General features: G+C 41.4%; 1 long non-coding RNA gene across 1 annotated transcript; it reads left to right on the forward strand.

The window, feature by feature from the left end:
* The first annotated feature begins 9212 nt into the window (after positions 1-9212).
* LOC309709090 lies at positions 9213-15984 on the forward strand. The gene is made up of 4 exons (XR_014277417.1): positions 9213-9445; positions 11169-11201; positions 15278-15437; positions 15657-15984. It is a non-coding gene; the product is annotated as an uncharacterized lncRNA (long non-coding RNA).
* Positions 15985-16673: the final 689 nt, after the last annotated feature.

Raw genomic sequence — 16673 nt, forward strand, 5'->3', positions numbered from 1 at the left:
CAAAAAAGCCCACAAATAATAATAATAATAATAAATAATAATAATAAAAATAATAATGATAATAATAATAACAACAATAAATACACCAAACACAAAATCACTGAGTCCACGGACTCGGGACCATGACAGGTGGTCTAAGATTATGGGAGATGCAATCGTTCGCTGAGGAGATTCCTCTGGTTGTTTATGACTATATGCAGAGGATACCCAACATTGTCCATAATGTCTAGCCGTTTTTGTAGTGTCCTCTTTGTCATGGTCTGGAGTCTGCGACTCCGTGTTTATGTTTAGTTTATTAGTGTTCTGTGGTTTTGGTTGCCTTGAGTGTTTGTACTCCTCTGTTTCATGGTTCATGTTCCTATGTTCTGTGTCCCCCAGTCTGTGTTACGTTGGTGGGTTATGTCATTGCGTGTATGTGTTTCCTGTTTTATTGTGAAGGTCTGCGTCTTATGTGAGTGTTTTCAGTTTGCCTCCCTAGTCTCGTCACGTAATCACTCCCAGCTGTGTTCCCCACCTGTGTGTAATCTCCCTGTGTTCTCTGAGTGTATTTAAGTTGTGTCTTCTGTCATGGTAGTTGCTGGTTCGTCTGTGTTGTTTCCCCTCGGTCTCCCTGCGTCTCTCCGTATGTATTTCCCCGGACCTCCCTGCATCCTCCTTTCTGGTTTGTCTTGTTAGTTTACCCAGTTTAGGTTTCCAGTTTCATGTTTTGCCACCATTGCTGTTTGTACTTACCCACCCCTGTAAATAAACACTCACCTGCACCAGAGCTGCCGCCTTTTTGGTCCTTTCTACAATTCCACACGGCTTGCCCCAGCAAACCGTGACACTCTTCTCTTCCATTGTCATCAGTGTCTAGATTTATGCTGACCACAGAGCCAGCCTTCCTGATCTGTTATTGTATATGTTTCATGTTTGTACAGAATGTTGTATTTTTTTAATTGTTATTGTGATGCATGTGTTTTTGACTTTTGCTGCCTTGATGCCAGGTCTCTCTTGGTAATGAGATTTTAATGTAAATGAGATTTTTACCTGGATAAATAAAGGACTAATAAGTGAAGATGTGGGAAAGTTGTTGAAGCTAGGTTAAGACAAAAGGTGGTGAAGCAGCGGGAATGAGGATCAGTACCTCCAAATCTGAGGCCATGGTTCTCAGCTGGAAAAGGGTGGAGTGCCGGGTCGGGGATGAGTTCCTGCCCCAAGTGGAGGAGTTCAAGTATCTCGGGGTCTTGTTCACGAGTGATGGGAGAAGGGAGCCGGAGATCGACAGACGGATTGGTGCAGCGGCTGCAGTGATGCGGACGCTGCACCGGTCCGTCGTGGTGAAGAGGGAGCTGAGTGTAAAAGCAAAGCTCTCAATTTACCGGTCGATCTACGTCCCTACCTCACCTATGCCCACGAGCTAGTGGGTAGTGACCGAAAGAACGAGATCGCGGATACAAGCGGCAGAAATGAGCTTCCTCCGAAGGGTGGCTGGCCTCTCCCTTAGAGATAGGGTGAGAAGTTCGGCCATCCGGGAGGGGCTCAGAGTAGAGCAGCTGCTGCTCCACATCGAAAGGAGCCAGCTGAGGTGGTTCGGGCATCTGACAAGGATGCCCCCTGGGCGCCTCCTGGGTGAGGTGTTCCAGGCATGTCCAACCGGGAGGAGGCCCCGGGGCAGACCCAGGACACGCTGGAGAGATTATATCTCTCGGCTGGCCTGGGAATGCCTTGTTGTTCCCCCAGATAAGCTGGAGGAGGTGGCTGGGGAGAGGGAGGTCTGGGCCTCTTTGCTTAGGCTGCTGCCCCCGTGACCCGGCCTCGGATAAAGTGGATGAAGATGGATGGATGGATGGTGATGAACAGTGAGCAATAGTATGGCTTCATGCTGAGAAAGAGCTCTACAGATGCAATGTTGGCTTTGCTCTGATGTTTGTTGTGGAGAAGTTTTAAAGAAAGTCTGGGACTATGGGGGGCAGGAGTCAACCTCATTTAGCATTTATGTCTGAAAGTTCAAAATACACAGCAACAAAAACCGAAATGAACAAGGAAATCACAAAAAGTACAAATCTCCATGAGATACAAATTTGCTGGGGGACTTGGAGAAGGGAGATGCAGAGCTAAAGTTCACACAGTCATAATGACAGTGCCACAATGAACAGAGATATAAAGAGATATTGGCAGAGGATTCACCTGGCCAAGTAGTCAGAGGAGGCAGCTGGCTTGGAATACGAGGCAGGCCAAAGCAGAGGAAGCGGCTCCCAGCTCCACCCCTACTTGCTGTCACGGTTCTGGGTCAGTTTTGACCCAGTATTTTGAGTTCTTATGTTTTGGTTTATATTGGCATTATGAATTGTTCTTGGTTTCTCTGGTGCTTTGATTATTATGATAAATCTATGTTTTAGTTATTCTGGTGAGGGATTAGTTCTTAGGGTTGTTTCTCATGTTTAGTGTAGGTTTAGTTCAGTGTCTAGTCTGTCTCTCTGTCTAGTCCGTGTCTTAGTAAAGTGTGTCCTGTTTCCTGTTTTACTTTGAAGGTTCATGTTCATGTGTGATGTCAGCGTGTTCAGTTTTACTTCTCCCCCGTCTTGTTAGCCCTTAATACTTCCAGCTGTGTTCCCCACCTGTGTGTTATCTCCCTGTGTTCTTCTGTGTGTATTTAAGTCGTGTCTTCTTTTGTTGTAGTCGCTGGTCCATCTGTGAATCTACTGTGTATCTAATGTGTGTTTTCCCTGCTGTCACTATTGTCACAACCCGGCTCATAGGAAGTGACAATCAAGTGGGAGACCACACACAGGCTTTTAAAGGCTGTAAGTCATATTTAATAAAAATAAAGTAAAGCAACTTAAAGACAATTTAAAGGACATAACAGCCATAACTGAAACTTCCAAATGAACATGTGTGCCAGACAGAGAGAGCCAGAGCCCAAAGCCAGCGCCCTGCTGGTTCAGTCAAGGTGTCTTTATATACACTGGGACTGGCCTCTCAGGTGTGCTGCATCAATAATTGGGTCAGCTCCACCCACCTGCAAGAAACAGGTAAAAGAAAAAGCAAAACACAAAGCCAGCCCACTGGCCGTCACACTATCATGTACCTTTTGTCTACATACCTTCATGTTCTGGTTTGCTGCTTTGTAGTTTTAGTTTTGTCCCAGTTTAGTTTAGCTTTTATTCGGTTTTGCCATTTTTCACTGTGTGCTTTATCTTCAATCATCTCAGTGAGTGCCTGCACTTGGATCCTCCTTTATTTTTCCTCACAGCTCTTCTCACTCTCCGTGACAGTACGGACCAGCCAGATTATGGATCCAGTGGCATTCGCCCCTCCCAAGGAGCTTCAGGAGGTTATAATTGACTCTGCTTCCAGGTTAGTCAACCTATGGCTGGAGCATGAGGGAGAGGGATTTCTCTGCACTCTGGAAGGCAGGCTACAGCAGCTTATTTCCGGTCACCCCTGGCTATTGGACTCACTGCACCTGCTCGTACGAGATTTCATACTCCAACTTCACCCCCTCACCACTACCGCTTGCCTGCTCGCCTCAACGGAGGACGTGTTCTAGAGAACTGCCAGATGTGGAATTACCCGGCCTGTCAGAGCCGTCTCCGAGAAGGAAGCGACGTTTGTGCCGCCGGTGCATCACCCCACAGCCGGATATTGGGACTTTAGAACTGCTGGCTGTGGTGAGTGAAAAGAACACTGACTCTGACACAAGGACTATTTTTTCTGGTTCTGTTTTCTGTGCAGCAAGTGAGGGAATGACTGCTGTAAATGAGACTGGTTTTCCTGGGACTGCAGTCAGCCGGCCCCATTACTATGATTACTATGAGCCCACGGGCAGCCAGCTCACACCTGCACAGGCGTTCTACAGGATGTTGGGGATTATCATCTTACCACCCGGCTCTCCCAGAGTGTCCACACCACAGCTGGAGCAGCTACGTCAGAGTTTTTCCCCGTCGCGGTCCAGCACCTCCGCTCCCTCCTCCACTGAGACGCGACGTAAGTGCGATCGGCGCCCCCGGCTCCAACAGGAGTCCAACTTCCCTTGTGGACGCCCAGCTGGGATGAGTGAGAAAGACTTCGTTCCTCCGCCTTTCGTGTCAGGGAATACACAGAATGTTTTCACCAAGACTGCTAAAGCTAGTATTATGAACCCCAGAGCTCCTGTCCATGAGAATCAAAGGAGTGTTTGTTTTGAGAATAATTGTTTCCTCTGGGTTCAAAGAACTGTGCATTTCGTGTTGTTAAGACTGTTTCATCTGGGACCATTTTGCAATCTAACACAAGCTTAATTAAGGATTCTGTTTGTTTTATTCCTTCTAAGCCCAAATTAATTTCTTGTGAATCTGTCTACTGTGAGCCTGGTGATTTTGTTACTGATGCCTGACTGCCAACTGTATAAAACAAAAAACTACACACAATATTCGAAGCACATAGCGCACAGTCGTAAATTCACCCTAATTTTGGTAAGATCTGAGCTCAGGCACTGGGTGACTGAGCATAGCACTTACGCATGTGAGCGAGGGGGGAGAAGCTACTGCAGGAGAAGCGTAGACAGGCAGACAAAGGAGAGCTTAAGTTTGAGCAGGTACCAAAGCAAATCATTCATACTGTACAAATAATGTAAATATGACGGTGTATCACAAAAGATTGATATCAAACTGATCACTTGACCCATATTACGTTACTTGCTCTTGGAGTGAATCAACAAATGGGGAAATGAAAAGCCGAACAACAACAATGATGATTTTTTAGAGAGTCGTAGCTTACATGTGTGTTTATTTCATATTTTCAGTTGTTTCCCTCCACGGCTAAACAAAGCACTGTAATCGGTTTCAGTTATGTACTGATGAACACAACAATGGACATAAGTGGCTTCTTTCAAAGAAAAAACTCAGGTAGATTTTATTTTATATATTATGCTTTGTATGTTGTTCAGTATATTTCTATGCAAAACAAGAGGAATTTCAATACACAGCAGTATATTCACAGCTGAAACCAGATATTTACATACACTTTAGGGAAAAAACATAAAAACATTTTTTTTTTGTTAAACATCAATTTAGAGTGAACTTGTCTTGTTTTAGATAAATAAATATTGAAATATCTTTTGAATTAGTTAAATGTCAGAATAAAGAGAGAGAGAGAGCTGTCTATTATTTATCACTTTCATCAAATTTAGGAGTACATATACACTAAGTTTATTGTTAATTAAGAAGAAATCTGCAGATGATTCCATTCTGATCTTAAGCAGCCTCTGATAGGTTAGTAGAGTCGGATTCCTTAGTAGAGTCCTCTGTCCTCTGCTGGATGTGTTGGAGAACACTTTCAGCCCTCTGAGGACTGCATCCCACTGCCTGAGCCAAGCCAATGTGCGGCTAAGCTCCAGCCAGTGTCCACACTGCCAGAGGTCTCCACACATGCTGGTTCGGTGTCTGTCTCCGCTGAAGGGTCAGAGGAACCCGTTTGAGGTGTCTGTCTCCGCTGGAGGGCCCAAGGGGCCCATTCAGCCACCTGTCTCCGATGAAGGGTCAGAGACCCGTTCGGCCTCCTGTCTCCTTTACGGTCGAAAAAGATGTGCTCCTGGGCGCGCTGGCCCTGCTGCTACTCACATCGGGCATGGACCTGGACCTCCAGCAGGCCCCGGGGACCTACATCACACCTTGCTCTTGCCTCCCTTACAGCTGAAAAAGGTCCATGCTTTTGCCCTGGCCCTTCTGAAATTCCCTCTCCATTTAGCCAAGGCAGTGAGTCGGCCTCCTGTCTCCCTTTACGGTCGAAAAAGATGTGCTCCTGGGCGCGCTGGCCCTGCTGCTACTCACATCGGGCATGGACCTGGACCTCCAGCAGGCCCCGGGGACCTACATCACACCTTGCTCTTGCCTCCCTTACAGCTGAAAAAGGTCCATGCTTTTGCCCTGGCCCTTCTGAAATTCCCTCTCCATTTAGCCGAGGCAGTGAGTCGGCCTCCTGTCTCCTTTACGGTCGAAAAAGATGTGCTCCTGGGCGCACTGGCCCTGCTGCTACTCACATCGGGCATGGACCTGGACCTCCAGCAGGCCCCGGGGACCTACATCGCACCTTGCTCTTGCCTCCCTTACAGCTGAAAAAGGTCCATGCCTGTGCCCTGGCCCTGCTGAAATTCCCTCTCCATTTAGCCGAGGCAGTGAGTCGGCCTCCTGTCTCCCTTTACGGTCGAAAAAGATGTGCTCCTGGGCGCGCTGGCCCTGCTGCTACTCACATCGGGCATGGACCTGGACCTCCAGCAGGCCCCGGGGACCTACATCACACCTTGCTCTTGCCTCCCTTACAGCTGAAAAAGGTCCATGCCTGTGCCCTGGCCCTGCTGAAATTCCCTCTCCATTTAGCCGAGGCAGTGAGTCGGCCTCCTGTCTCCCTTTACGGTCGAAAAAGATGTGCTCCTGGGCGCGCTGGCCCTGCTGCTACTCACATCCGGCATGGACCTGGACCTCCAGCAGGCCCCGGGGACCTACATCACACCTTGCTCTTGCCTCCCTTACAGCTGAAAAAGGTCCATGCTTTTGCCCTGGCCCTTCTGAAATTCCCTCTCCATTTAGCCGAGGCAGTGAGTCGGCCTCCTGTCTCCCTTTATGGTCGAAAAAGATGTGCTCCTGGGCGCGCTGGCCCTGCTGCTACTCACATCCGGCATGGACCTGGACCTCCACCCAGCCAACATGTATATATGGGCCCCACCTGGTTTTTGCTCGGGCTGGATTGGTACCATGTGGGCATGGGCTCAAACTGGGCTTTTTGTATGGGGCCTACTTGGGTTCTTCACATTAAACCCATATGGGCCATCCCAAGTGAGCACTTTTAGTAGGTCCTAGCTGGGTCAAACATGGGAAACACTTAACTTGGTCCAAAATGGGAAACACATGTAGGACCCACTTGGGTTTTCCACCTGGGATAGACATGGGCAAACACAGTCATTTAAGGATAGGCTGTTGTTGTGTGCCCCAGGTGGGGCAAAGTTAGGTAATCAATATATGTTTTAGTATCGATGACACAGGTGGGCCCCACCTGGTCAAACTAAATGGGTCGCACATGGGCAAATGCAAGTCAGACCCTGAAAACATGTCTATGTGGGCCCCAGGTGGGGCAAAGTGAGGTAATCAATATATTTTTTTAGCACTGATGACATAGGTGGGGCCCACCTGGTCAAACTATATGGGTCGCACATGGGCAAATGCAAGTCAGACCCTGAAACATGTCTATGTGGGCCCCAGGTGGGGCAAAGTTAGGTAATCAATATATTTTTTTAGCACTGATGACATAGGTGGGGCCCACCTGGTCAAACTATATGGGTCACACATGGGCAAATGCAAGTTAGACCCTGAAAACATGTCTATGTAGGCCCCATATGGGTTATGTTAAGTTAATATGGGCATATATTTTATGTGGGCTCAAGATTGTTTAGTATATATGGGACCCACTTGGGTTTCTCACATGAAAGCCATATGGGCAAAACCAAGTGGGAACATATAGTAGGTCCTGGCTGGGTCAAACATGGGAAACACTTCACTTGTTTCAAAATGGGAAACACACGTAGGACCCACTTGGGTTTTTCACCTGGGTTAGACATGGGCAAACACAGTCATTTAAAGAAAAGCATTTGCTGTGTGCCCCAGGTGGGGCAAAGTGAGGTAATCGGTATATATTTTTTGGTACTGATGACATAGGTGGGGCCCACCTGGTCAAACTATATGTGTCACACATGGGCAAATGCAAGTCAGACCCTGAAAACATGTCTATGTGGGCCCCAAATGGGTTATGTTAAATTAATATAGGCATATATTTTACATGGGCTCAAGATTGTTTAGTATATATGGGACCCACTTGCGTTTCTAACATCAAATCCATATGGGTGGGCATCCAATGTAGGTCCTAGTTGGGTTAGTGATGGTAAATGTGTACATTGGTTCAAAATGGTAGCACATGCTTATGTGAGGATTCTTCTTCTGTGAAGAGCCTGAGAAAGTGTTATTTGAATAAAGGAGGATTTATTCCAAACAAGCCCATCACAGATTGCGCACAACCCAGGGAGTTCTGAAAGTCAAATTGTAAAAATAATCTCAAAAGAAAGTATGAACATAACTCTCTTTTATAACCTGCAGACGGCACCCATGTGGTACCATTCTCTAAGAAATCACCCTAACTTTAACATATTTGGCACAACCTCAGTCTATCACTTTTGCTACCCTTACGTACAGTCAGATGTTCTTGACCCTTCATTTTTGACCCTCTCAGTATTTAGCCTTGGCTAGCAAATGTACTCAAAGTCCACATTGAGACCTCAAGATGTTATGTGTTATCAGACACTACAACCCAGCTGTCAAGTGAGACTATAGGAACTTTGGTGTTTTTGAACATTCAATGTTACTCAAAACACTCTGCACACTATTCCAAATAACTGGTTTGAAACTGGTTACTTTTTAATTTTAGATTTCATTTTATGTACTTAATGTGAACTCTGCATGGTAGGCTGCATGGTGAGGCTCAGATAAGATAAAATAAGGACTTCATGATTCTTCTTAGGTAAATTCACTTGTCACAGCAGCAATAATAAGTGATTAAAACGGACACAAGAGTAGAAAAAAAGAAAAGCAAAAAATACGAATAAAAAACCTAAGATAAAAGTGAATTACACAGACAAAATCCAGATTTGGCATTTGCAAATTAAGGATTACTGGTTGTTCAAACAATTAAGACTATTTACTTGAGCAAACATGCAGTTGAGGATTTTTAGTAGATCAGACACACTCTACTGTATTAGAGAAAAGACAGTTAGTTACATGGAAGATGGAAGTTTTGGTTAATCAGATCCAGTAAAGCTCCTGAAGTATATTACCGATCTGTTAAAATGTTACTCTTCAAACTTGTGCCCTCAAATTATATAACCAGAAATAATTTACATTTTCTTTGAACTAGTGGAAAGGAGAGGGAACGGGGTCTTTCAAGCAGTCACACTTCAACTGTGAAACTCCCTTGTCCTTATGGTGTATTGACACTATTGAAACTTTTCAAAACCAGTCTAATGTTAGAAGAGCTTTTAGGTAAACTGTTATTCTTCTTCTTATCATTATTATATTTTTATTAATTATATTTTTATTATGATGTTGATTTGGGTGACACTTTTTGATAAATATTATATATTACTTTTTAAAACATATTAACCATCCCTATGCTTAAAAAACTTTTAAAAATAAAATTGTTCTTTTAAACTTGTGCATTGTTTGACTTTTAAAATTTTTGTATCAGGTGTAAAACGACTTTTTAAATAAAGTTGTTTTTAATGTGAGCAGCTCCTATTGGCTCGTTTAAAAAGAGGGAGGAGCAGATTGCACCGCCTAGCGTCTAGTCTTCGCGGTCTTTCGTCTGTTGCGCCTTTTCTCTCCCTGGTGTTTAAGAACGTGGAGGACAAAAGGATACCAAAGAATCGAAAACTATGACAAAGGTAAATACTTAAAGTTTGATACGTTTTCATCAATGGTTATTTTAGTAACTTTCTATAGTCGTCCTAAACGGTATAAGGGGGAGAAGCATAACATCTTTAGCTAGCAGGTAGAACTGGGTTAATTTGCTGCATTGTCTTTGGCAAACATAATTTAAAGTTAATTAAAAAACTCTTACTGCCTATATTCTACTCAATAAAGTTCATCTTATCTTATTCTGTTTTCATGGCACCATTCTCTCTATACAGTTTTTGAATTTACACACTATAACGTACACGGCAGTTTTTTTCTGTGCTTCTGCAACTGTTTCTTGGGTTTTCCTATAAGGTTTTTGTAATTAATTTTAAAAATTTATATTATTTTTTTGGCTTTAGTGGATTCCTGCTCAGCTAACTCGGCCATTATGCACTACCCAGTAAACAAAATGGCTGAACAGTATCTTAAATGTCTGAACATGAGCTAGTCATACCATGTTACGTAATATTCATGTGCAGTGTAGCAAGGTGATTGTTTAAATTACAGGAGTAGATGCCTGCAGCTGAAACGGTTTTCTGATCTGAATACGGTAATGTTACCAGATATGCATTGTACTATGGGAAAACGGTGGTGGATCAGTGTGTAAAAAGCCCCCAAAAGAAACACACAGCGTCTTTAGCTCAAACACTGTCTGATCACTCTCTTAGATACTGTGCTGTTCCATCTAGTTATTGGTTACTGAGAAATGTTAGGTCATTAATTAATTAAGAGAGTGCAGCTGTTCAGATCAGATGGTGAAGTAGGAAAATGCAGAACATGTTATTATAGCTGAATGCTGTGTAAAATACTAGTAATAAATCTAACTCCCATTTATGGCTTTTACTACTGTGGGGCTAAATAAAAAATTACAGACATAATGAAATCTGCTACAATTACAAAGCTTAAGTTTAAAACAATTATTATATATTAAGCATTTTTTTGCTCTTTTTTTTTTTAATTCTTTTTGCTAATAATGGACTCAATTTTATTATCAACTTCAAAGACCTATTAAACTTTTAAACCATTAAATCCAGGAAATTAGATGCCCGTAAATGTACGAGACCCTCTTTATGTCTAGTATCCCCAAATATTTAATAATCCTTTCTAAAAGTACACAAATTTTGTTCTTTTCAATTAAATATTGCATGTTCAATGTATTCTTGAGCAGGTAAAAATTCCACTAAATTAGTTTTTGCATATTTTTAAGTATAATCAAATTTTTATAGTTTGCGAGTACTTTTAATTTGGAGATTTTGCCACTTGATTTGAAGTTTGGATAGTGCTTTATAGTCATTTGTAAATGTTTTGAACTCATCTGGCTTCTTAATAATTTAATAAAAAATTAACAAGCCATGTAATAATTTGAAAACCACTAGGGACCACTTATAAAAAAGTAATTCCTTTTTTACTTAAAGGAATTTAGGATTTATGTCTGTCAAGTCATTTGTTCTGGCATAAGTCACCATTTTGATATATCTTCCTGTGACTTTAAAGTCTGTCAGCTAGTTAGATACATTTTTGCACTGCTAGTGTTTGCTGCTTGAATTAGTCAGTTTATCATATAAACACATGCAGTGCCTTTAAAACTTTTAATTACACTGTTCATTTTGTGCATTAGTAAGAGAATCTTTTATATTGAATTATCCTGGGAAAAAACAAAAATGTTTGTATTTTCTCATGCACTTTCTTTCATTTCCTTATCACGTTTAGATTCTTCAAGATCACAAGCACCATCTTTGACATGTAAGTAACTTTCATATTATTTGTATTACTTATTATTATTATTATTATTATTTTTGAAAAGTGATGGTCTTTGGGGCATCCTTTTTTTTTATTGGTATTAAGTATATATATTTATTTAGGCACAGGAGGCAATGATCTATTTTAAAATTTAACATTTATTTAATTTTCATCTTTTATGCTAACAATAATGCCAACAGTGTTCTCTTCACTTGACCCACAACTCTGACAGTTTTGGTCCTCTGCTCTCCTCACAATTGGCTGATTTCCATCTGAGCTGCTACTGTCAACTGCATTAAACTGATTTTACATTGCCTTGTTATTCTAATCTTTATCTGCGTTTTGGACTCCAAACTTTCACACCTGCTGTTAGTAACCAGAGCTCACAAGAGTGTAAGGCGTGTAGTTCAATAAAGTGATCGATGTGTTCACTAGCTGATTTCAATAAACCGGTAACTTATCAAATCCATATTTTATAGGAAGTACATTACTGATAAAAGTGGTAATAAACACGGTAACCAATAAAAATTAAAATTTCCTGTTATAAAAAAATACTGCTGTGAGCTCGGTTTTCTAACACCAGGTGTGAACATCTACAGTCTTTAAGCGCTGGTAAAGATTTAAAAATAAAAGCATTCAATAACATAACATAACATTAAACACTAAATTAGTTTGATGGTGTTGACTGCAGCAGCTCAATGTTAATCAGCTGATGGTGATGGAAGCAGATGAGCGTTTTTCATCATGGTTGTTAGTGATGTGTTGGTCAAAACGAAACGGCTCTTTGAAGTGAACGACACAAGCGTGTTTTTTCTCTCTCTCTCACCCTCTCTCTCGCACTTTTTTTCCGCTTCACTCTGCACGCGAGCCTTGTGCTTTGCGCTGGGAAGAGGGGGGAGGGGCGGTTGTTACACACGCAGTAGCACAGTAACAGAGCAGGAGGGAGAGAGAGAGAAAGAGAGCCAGGGACAACAACGTCACATTACAAAGGTATAGTAATCATCCACAACTATTTTCAATTGCGGATGATAAAGGATTCAGAAAGTTTATTCATGCAGGCCCATATGACAGAGAATGTGCATCTTCTGTTTGTTTTCATATTATAATTTATATTTAATTGTGTTGTGGTTTGCAGTGTTTTGTGTTGTTTCACTTTAAATTTGTTTAAAAGGAAAAAGCTGAAAATTTAAATAGTTAAAAGTTGAAATGTAAATAGTTGTTTTTTTTGTATTATATGATTTATTTATTACATTTTATGTGGAGAGAATAAATAAAAGTATATTTACGGTGGCTGCTAGAGACAAAGCACGTACAAACCCCAAAACACGTAAAAACTTCATAGCACGTACAAACTCCAAAGCACGTACAAAACACAACAGAAGTGCTCCAGGATGCTAGGCACAGTGTTGAGATTTTGTTACCTAGTGGCTACACAAGCCAGGAAGTACCAACGACCAGATTTGGTGTGTGGTAGTAACAGGTAAATGAACAGCTTTTGGAATTTTTTATGAATATATATGAGTGCTTGTGTATAAATACACAAAAAATACACATATGATTTCAATTGTGTAAATTAAGTGATCTAGATAGCTCTGTTTTGGAAGTTCAGTTGACGCTAGAAATGGGTTTTGGAGTTTGTACATGCTTTGTCTCTAGGGGCCACCATATATATTTATATATAAACATATATAAATAAAACCACGTTTCTTTTTTTACATTAGTAATTCCTTTTGTTCATAATTTTATATTGTTGTTAATAATAAATTAATTAAAGCAACAAAACAACCTGAAGAGCCGGTTGGGAGCCGAAAGAGCCGGCTTTCTAAAAAGAGACGAAAATCCCATCACTAGTTGTGTAATATGCTGGTATTCATATGATCAAAAATGAACTGAGTTGTTTCGTATTCTATAGAAATTGTACATCTAATTAATAACAAGGCTTTCTGCTGATGTTATTAATTAAAAATGTATTGTTTTATTTTTAAGCAACAACTTTTTAGCATGCAATCAGTCCATGCTGTACAGGACAGATTTGTAAACTGTGCATACAAAAATAGACTATTTTACAAAATTGCTCTTTCAACAAATGTAAATCACAGCAGATTTTTTTTGTTGTAGGTGCACTGTCACAACTAGAAATGTGGGGGGAAGTCCTCAAAGTTGAAGGCAGAACAGGAAAATACATGGAAATAACAATTTTCCTTTAAATGGTAAATGGCCTGCATTTTTATAGCGCTTTTCTAGTCCCTAAGGACCCCAAAGCGCTTCACACTACATTCAGTCATTCACCCATTCACACACACAATCACACACTGGCGATGGCAAGCTACATTGTAGCCACAGCTGCCCTGGGGCGCACTGACAGAGCACATCAGTAAAGGTCGATCTGGATACTTGATAACTGTTGGTATAGGTATGACATGAATTTGAATCTCCATTATCACAGGTTTTAATTGGGAGGGAACATGCAGATATACAGGAGGACTATAAACAGCAATTCCTATTGCATACAACTGTTTTAGAAAATACCAACAACACTGTTAATTTATCACTTGCTGGTCTATAGACTTTACAGTGTGGATGGATGGAAAATCCATCTGGCTCCACTCTGGCTGAATTGGTGCTACAAACAACTCTGCGCTCGGCTTTCCTGGCTGTGTGTGGATTTATACTTACACATCCAAATTTTGACCCTATTTTTCTTCCTTTCAGCTGATTGGTCAATTTCATGTCAATCACCAATTAAACAATCCAATCAGAGAACATCTCCAGAAGTTGATTCTGTTCATCTGGACGTAGCATTTTCAGTGGGAGAAAATGCTGCAAGCGCTACGTCCAGATGAACAGAATCAACTTTTGGAGATTTACTTACCTGGATGATTGAGCATGCATCAAGACGATCAGAGAACAGATAGGTTTGGCTGTTGGAGGGCTGCATTACGGAGCTTCAGGTCCTGGAAGGCTGCATTACGGAGCTTCAGGTCCTGGAAGAATAAATTCCCTTTTACATACCAGACCAGCATTTTTCTTCATTAGCACGAAGGAAAACAGTCTGTGCGTGTCAGAGTTCTGTGGTTTTTGTGTCACAGGGCTTATAATATGTGTAAAAATCTGGCCAGGGACCATCACATCACACTGCTATCATATTTTTCTGTTGCTATCATGTTTCTTTTCTGAGATGTTGTTACTTTTATGACAGATGTAACGAGAAATCTTCCAGAAAGTTAAATTTTTTATTCTAATCAAATATTTGATTCTGATAACAGATAAAGATTTTTTTTTTTACTTTTGTTCTGCTATTTCATAGTTTATACAAATTTTGGCCAATTCCTATTTATTTTAACCCTTTAGCCCCCAAAAAGTCGCCAGCGACAGGTTTTTCCAAACCTGTCTCGTCAAACCTGAGCTCTGCCAGGGGCCCAACGCGCCTGGACTTTTAGAAGAAAAGAGATGTCCGAAAATAAACCACAGGGTCAAATACTTAATTTTGTTCAGTGTTTTAGAGTTATTAATTTGAATTGACTAATTTAAATATTTTATTCATGTACATTTTGATTGCCTTTAGTAAAAATGGCAAAATTTCAATTTCTTTTTTCTTTCTGTTATTAATCCTTGATTACATTCATATAGTATACAGTAGAGGAAAAAACCTACCAGACCTACCAGTTATCCTGCGTAACATTATTGGGGATAAAGGGTTAAGGAAGCGCAATTAATTTTTTTAGTTTAGCTTGTGTTTACTACCATTTTTTTTATCACCACACAGTAAACATTAAGTAATATGTAAAGTGTCCATTTATCCTCCATTCCGGTCCATTATCTTAAGCTTAGGCTGCTGCCCCTCGACCCAATCCGGTACTAAGTAGAGAGGCCCAGACTTCGCTCTCTCCAGGCACTTGGCCCAGCTCTTCCGGGGGAATCCCAAGGCATTCCCAGGCCAGCCGAAAAACATAGTCCCTCCAGCATGTCCTGGGTGTTCTGGGTCTCTTCCTGGTGGGACGTGCCCAAAACACCTCACCAGGGAGGCATCCTAACCAGATGCCAGTATCTAATCTGTCCTTTTTGTATGTTCCCCTCAGGTTGCCATGGTAGCAGATACAGGGGAAACAAGTGTAGACGATGCCACAAGAAGGATGATGAAATTCCTCATATCACCTGAGCTGGCTGTGGAGTACAACATGCTTGGCCGACATGGGGAAAAAAAGTTCAGAGATTTGCGTCTTTTTAATGTTGTGTATGGTAAGTTAGTTTCACTTGAGACATTTGAACTTTAGAAAACTAAACTTTTTTAATAAAGTGTTTGAAAGTGTAACTGAGTTTGGTTATCATGCAATTTGTATATATTTTTTGAGGCAATAAAGTGAAATAAACATTGTTCTTTGAAAATCATCACCAAATGAAGTAAGCTAAGATTAACTTTACTTTGGCTTGCCCGTTTTTCTTCTTCTTCATTTGCAGAGGCACTGAAGAATTATTTAACATCAAAAGTCAACTTGCAAGAAGCAGAGAAGGCTCTGTCCAAGTGGTTCAGTGGAGCTAAAGACAGAGGAGGACCGAGGGCTGCAAGGGTACAAAATAGACTTACGGCTCTGTAAAAAAACAAACCCTGCTGATTCAAGATAAGCTTTTGAGTTTTCCATCTGACTTTTTCCCCATGTTGCTACAGTTCCAAATATCTAAGGAATTTTGCTGTAGTTTGACATTTCTAGTTTTTAAACGTTTACGCACTTTGGAATACAGTTACGTAAAATCACAGTTGTTGGACAAAATAAATGTGAAAAATGTTGTTTTGTGTACCCTCGTGATTTTTGAAATGGTTTTATTTACAAACTAGATTTTGTTTGCGGTCAGCTTTAATATATTTGGTGTCTTTGTGTCACAGAACCCGTATTAGCCGTCTGAAAAATTGATTTTGTGACTGTTTTACTACATGGGGCCCACTCAGTGCCAGAACTTAGTCAATTCAAACTAGAAATAAGATGCAAATACAGAACCCACTGCTAATGCCATTCCAACTTTTTAGCTCATGTTTTCCTCATGTTGTACCCACTAAGAACTTGAAAAATGGGGCCTAGGTGGGTTTCAGTGTACTTTGCCCAGTTGGGGTCCATTTAGTTCCCAGATTTTACCTATATAACACCGAGATGGGCTTATAAAATGGGGCCATTATGGAACCCGCGGACAATCCCACTTAAAACCCACTTTTTAGCCTATGTGGTACTCACATGGTACCCACAAAACAACTTGAAAGGTGGGGCCTGGGTGGGTTTCTTTGTACTTTGCCCAGTTGGGGTCCATTTAGTTCCCAGATTATACCAATATAACACCGAGATGGGCTTACAAAATGGGGCCATTATGGAACCCGCGGACAATCCCACTTAAAACCCACTTTTTAGCCTATGTGGTACTCACATGGTACCCACAAAACAACTTGAAAGGTGGGGCCCGGGTGGGTTTCTGTGTACTTTGCCCAGT

The sequence above is a fragment of the Aulonocara stuartgranti genome (genome assembly GCF_965226115.1).
Source record: "Aulonocara stuartgranti genome assembly, chromosome: 6".
In the NCBI taxonomy this organism is placed as follows: domain Eukaryota; kingdom Metazoa; phylum Chordata; class Actinopteri; order Cichliformes; family Cichlidae; genus Aulonocara; species Aulonocara stuartgranti.